The sequence below is a fragment of the Mus pahari genome, chromosome 2, assembly GCF_900095145.1.
Source record: "Mus pahari chromosome 2, PAHARI_EIJ_v1.1, whole genome shotgun sequence".
Taxonomy (NCBI): domain Eukaryota; kingdom Metazoa; phylum Chordata; class Mammalia; order Rodentia; family Muridae; genus Mus; species Mus pahari.
The window spans coordinates 27,656,773-27,662,772 of record NC_034591.1 but is presented as its reverse complement, the minus strand read 5'-3'; the positions used below and the strand labels follow the sequence as shown (position 1 = coordinate 27,662,772).

At 41.4% G+C, this 6,000-nt stretch overlaps 1 protein-coding gene across 7 annotated transcripts in view; it reads right to left on the bottom strand.

The window, feature by feature from the left end:
- Dync1i1 (dynein cytoplasmic 1 intermediate chain 1) overlaps positions 1-6,000 on the bottom strand; it is a 302,449-nt gene that overhangs the window by 51,061 nt on the left and 245,388 nt on the right. The gene's annotated exons all lie outside the window — the stretch shown is intronic.

Here is a 6,000-nt window from a genome sequence, read left to right as displayed (position 1 = left end):
TAGTCAGCCATCAATGGGAGGAGAGGTCCTTGGTCTTGTGAAGATTATATGCCCCAGTACAGGGGAATGCCAGGGTCAGGGAGAAGGAGTGGGTGGGTTGTGGAGCAGGGCAGGGGGAGGGTATAGGGGACTTTCAGGATAGCATTTGAAATGTAAATAAAGAAAATATTTAATAAAAATTTTGAAAAAAAAAAAAGGAAAAAAGAAACGTTTACCACAATACAGTATTAAACTAAATAAATGTTGATGTGGGCTACCCAATGCAAATTAACTGGTTTTGTATTACAAAAATCTTTATAATTAAATTGTAATTAATTACCCCCATCATCTAATAAACTGAAAATCTGTATCAAGCACTGCTATCTCCCCAGCGTCACATCCCAACTGGACCCAGACTTTGTAGCCTTTCGGATGAAAATGTCTGCTTCTGCGTTTGTTGACTCAGCTGCCTGGAATGCAGCCTGGCCCTCGGTTTATGAGGAAAACCACTCCAACAAAGTTTCTGTTTCACAGTGTAGTCTTCCCTGACAGCGGTTTAGTGATGAAACTTGGTGTGGTCAGGGTTGGGGCTCAGGATGGATGTGTAATGTGTTTTAATCTTGACTCCCTTCAAGCTGTCCTCATTCTGCAGAGTTCCAAGTCGGAACTTAAGCCCAGCCCCATTTCCTCCTTCTTTGTAGGTCGGCACAGGAATTTTGTTTTATTTTATTTTTTTTTTGTAGAAATTTCTATTAGTATGCATCTCTCAAAATCTGTTATCACAGTTTGCTGCTTTCCAGATGTTTCCAACGTGCCCCCCCCCCCATCCTCATCACTGTGGGTCTCTTGTTCTATAGTAAATGCTTTGCCCTTGCCGTCCGTCTTCCAGTTGGTAGCTCTCTACCCCTCCGTGGAATCCTAGACCAATGTTTCCTGTTTCGGCTAAAAGGCTGATCTTGTTCCGGCAGCAGCTGTTTGTTATCGTGTGTGCATTTTCCAAACAGTGAGTGAAAAGGCTTCTTCCTTGCTCCTTGGGGGTTCTTCACTGTTCTTCCGCTCCAGGGAAAAACCCAGCCACGCACCTCTAGCATCTTGTGCGCTTTTGCCTTCCCCTACCCGGGCCACTGAAGACTTAACCGCTGAGATCACGGTCTCTCTTTCCGCCCGGCTATAGTCAGATCTAGGATGATCTGACCCATTCCAAACCCATGTTGTCACAGCACCTTTGCCTTCATGTCTATATTCTTCATATTTCCAGTAACCTCCACCTTCACTAGGTTTCCACTGTGGGCAACTGCATCCTTCATGAATTTTTTAAAGCTCGCTGGGAGCTAGGCCAGTCATGAAATGCTACATCCACGCATCCTACTTCCCAACAGCAATCTCTTGCTATCATTTTTTCCCAGTTACTTCCTTCCTACCCATTCTTTGATCCTCGCTGGGTTTCCAGATGGTCATATTCTTTCCTCTTCCCGTCTGTTTTATTTCCTGTTTTTTCCATGAGCTTAAAACATCAAATGCCTTCTTTCTTCTATCTCAAGATCCCATGTTCTAGTTTACTTCCATCACACTCTGGTAAAGCTCCAACCCAGAAACCTTTCCTTCCCTTGTTTATGTCGAAACTTGTACCGCTGACCTCCGTTGGTAAGAATCTGCTTCAAAGACAGACCCATGAAAATACTGTTCTCTGAGCACAAACGGTCCACCGCCGCCGTGCCCAGAGCCGTGTGCATTTTGTTTACACATTTTGTTTTGTATTCATGAATCTACACTAGTTGAAATCTGTTCCCTCTAGCGTTTCTACTTCCATTCACCAGAGACCTGAGTCTCCTGCTTTGCTAAGAAAATAGTCAATAGCAGTATTTGCTCTCCTCTAGTCACTAAGCCTTCTGGATTGTGTTTGTCCCACCCAGTACTTCCTGACCCTCTGTTATTAGAGAACAGATGTCATTGCTCAAAGCTAAACTGCACTGCTCTGCCAGTGCTAGGGGTACTATTTACGCTAACATTTTAACTACGCTTTCCTTCAGCATATACTTAGAGGTTTTGTTTTCTTCCTTACCAGTCCTTCTAGAACAGTAAGGTCGAGAAGCATCTTACAGTCCTTAAACAGTTACAAAAGTAACAACGACAGCAAAATCCAACCTCAGCAGTGCACGTCTGACATCCAGTCCAAGGGAGGCTCAGGCCTGGGGTTCAGGAGTTCAAGGCTTGTCTGTTATGGGGTAATTTTGAGGCCATCTTGTTCTACAAGAGACTCTATCTTAAAATTCAGTAGTCAAAAGAAATAAAGAAAGACCCTGGGTGTCCCAGCTGCTTCTCACCTTGTTCTCATGCCTTGATCTATTACAATTTGTGCTCTTTTCTCACTCTCCAAAGAAACTGTGTTTTCCTTGAGCTCTGGCGGCTTCTGGGTTGGCAAATACAGAGGCATATCACAGTTCTGAATATTTGACAGTGTTATTTGCTCCTAGGTTTTCTTTAAATGTTATTAAAGAAGACTTCAAACATGGCAAACGTATGGACCAATAAATGGACTAATGTCAATCACTCAGCTTCAGTAATTACCAACACATATGCCATCTTATTTATCTGTATTCACAAGCTCTCCCTTTCCCAAATGGCTTATTTTGAGCAAATCACTGGCAGCAGTATAGAAAATATATTTATATTTTCTATAAATATTCTGGTATGCATCCCTAGAAGGTAATTCCATTTAAAATTATTATAATATCATATTTAAAGATTCATGAATGCCATTAAATAGTAGTCATATGTCTTTGACAGCTTTCTAAACCTTTTAAACAAGCTGACAGTGTTAAGTAAGACTTGTGCGAGATCCCTATTTTGAGATATCTGTAAAGTCTCAAGCATGTTTTTATTCGATTTTTAATATGCAGTTTCTATTTAATATTTTGGTTCTTTTGTTTTGTTTTTGTTGTTTTACCTTTGCTGCAGATTTTTTGTTCTATTTTATTTTAATATATATTTTCTATTTAATTTGTTTTTGTTGTTGTTGTTGTTGTTTGTTTTAGCTTTGTTGCAGAAATGACATGCCTTGTCTTGTCAGTTTCCCCTCAGTGTGACAGGGCTATACACCTGTGGTGTTATTTAACATGTGGCTTCTTTGCTTCCTTTTGTATCTAATCTCAGAGAGATGAAGAGTGATATGATTCAGGACTGATTTTTAGTGCAAGTCCTCTATAAAAGTGACGTCCCTACTAACCTAGGTACAGGTATCCTTTCTAATTTTTATAGTATTATTAGCCATAATCATTACGGGAACCATTAGGGACTATAAAATGATACAATTCAAGTATGTTTCATATTTCTGTGTCATCTGAAACACACACACACACACACACACACACACACACACACACACACACACACACAATTTACCAACCCTGTAGCACAAGACTTTCGTAAAAGATACAATAAACATATTTTTCTTTCTCTTACTCGCCAATTTTTACTTGTCTATTATTTTCCAAATGTGATCCAGAAATATGTTTATGTTGGTTTATTTTCTTCAATGCCCACCAAACAGTCTTAAAACTATCACCCTTCTTGGTAACTGACTCAGGATGAGTTCCAAGTCCTTTGATTGAAAAGCTTTGTAGTAGTTGGCATAAAATTATATGTGTCCCCTGCTTCAGACTGAGGAGGAGATAGTCCTACTGTGTCCCTAGTTTACTAGGGGACCTTGAACTTAGGGAGTACAGTTAGAAATCAGGGAGGTCTTGGCCATAGACTTTCCAGAGTTTCTGCAGTTTTCTTGACTAGAGAACAATAGCTTTTTCTAATGAAAAGATAATACATACCCCAAAGTCTTACAGATACTTCCAAATCAGGAATCCTAGAGAACTGTCGCTTCAGTCCTTCCCTCTGTGGCTCCTTTCTACCCACTGCTTTTATGACAGTTCTCAATGACAGTAACATAGCTGTTTATTTAATCTGGACATACAGACCTAACAATCAGAAGAGTGGCAGCAAATACCTACCAGTCACATTAGTTCTAGAAATGGCTTAAGGCAGTTTGTTTTTCTGGTATTTTTCCCCTTGAAATATATAGCTTTAGGAATGGATCCCCAAGTGTCGGATGTTAAAGCCACTTCAAACCATTTCTTGGTATGGGGATTTTTGTCATCACATTGAAGTACACTAAAGTGATTCAGACCATGTTCTTTTAAATTTTCTTACAAATTAAATTCTTTTATGAATAAATTTCTAAGTTGTCTTACTTTTTTTTAAATTAAGAAATACGTTAATGACTTCCATATCAATTGTACCAAGCGGAGTATATTCAAAGAAATCTGATCATTATTTATGTTAAGCACATAATGTGTGTTGGCCATTGTTCAAAGTTTCAAAACTAACAGTACCCTGTTAATGAAGACTTCTGGGTTTTTTTCAGCCTTTTGTTCTTTGGTTAATCTTTCAATGACTGCTCCTTAGCAGACACCTTTTTGTGTTTTGGCCCGAGTATCTTTAGCATGGATTCCCTAACATGAGAATGGCTTGTTAGGGTCGGCAGTATTTTTAGATCTTCCATGATTCTTCAGGATTTTGCACCATTTTTGCATTCCCAACAAGTACAAGAATGGCTGGACGTTTTCAGATGTGAAAGTGTTAGATTCTGGTCACCTGATATTTGGAAATAGATTTTTGAATGCGAATTTCATTTGAGTTTCCCCTTTAAATGAGGCTGTGCATCTTTTCAGACAATCGCGGGCCACATCTGTCATCCTAACATTATTGTCTTCCTGAAGATCCATGAATATGCCCACAAAACTGCTTCTCCCCCATTCCTTGACTTGGTTTCTGCTCCCTTCTCTGTTGCTGCATCTCTTTACTACCCTTGAGACTCCCCTCCACCGAGTCTCCACGCTTCCTTCCAGACCCTGCGACTATAACTGTCCTTGCTCTCTGACTGCGGCTGTATACACAACATGCAGCTCAAGCCCTTCTCTTCCTCTGCTTCGCCGCAAACGGCCGGCTCACAGCTCTCCGATGAACTTCCCAGACACCTTAAGCTCAGTTTGTATAAGACTTTCCCCTAACGTGTCCTTCCTTGGGTGTGCTTCACTACATGCAGTGAAGGCTCCCACATATCACTAGTTTCTTTGGGTGAGGACACATGTCTGGGTGGATGCATGCCCATACGTGAGCAAGTGTGTGTGCTTCTGTGAAGGCTGGAGGTTGGTGTTGGGTGCTTTCTGTCCTGTCTGCCATTTTCTTTTTTTTTTTTTTAAATTTATTATTATTTTCTTTATTTACATTTCAAATGCTATCCCGAAAGTTCCCTATACCCCACCCCTGCTCCCCTACCCACCCACTCCCACTACTTGGCCCTGGCCTTTCCCTGTGCTGGGTCATATAAAGTTTACAAGAAAGGAGCCTCTCTTCCCAATGATGGCCAAATAGGCCATCTTCTGCTACATATGCAGCTAGAGACTCGAGCTCAGGGGATACTGGTTAGTTCATATTGTTGTTGCACCTACAGGGTTGCAGCCCCCTTCAGCTCCTTGGGTACTTTCTCTAGCTCCTCCATTGGGGGCCCTGTGTTCCATCCAATAGCTGACTGTGAGCATCCACTTCTGTGTTTGCCAGGCACTGGCATAGCCTCACAAGTGGCCACTATATCAGGGTCCCTTCAGCAGAATCTTGCTGGCATGTGCATTAGTATCTGGGTTTGGTGGCTGATGATGGGATGGATTCCCAGATGGGGTAGCCATTTTCTATCTTACTATTTTGGCAGGGGGCGCCTTGTTGAACCCAGAGCTTCTCATTTTGGCAAGATTGGCATCTCCCCAGATCCCCTAGGTGCTGCTGACTCTATCACAGCTCTCCCAGGCAAGTCACTAATCATCCACTTCTGTGGCTTTTCTCTCTTTTGCATTTCTATCTGTAGTCATCTTCTTCCCGTCTGCCCCAGACTTTCCAGCTCTAGACCACTCTTGGTTCTCTAGATTACTGCACTTTTTTTTTTTTTTTTTTTTGCTGTCATAGTACAAAGGA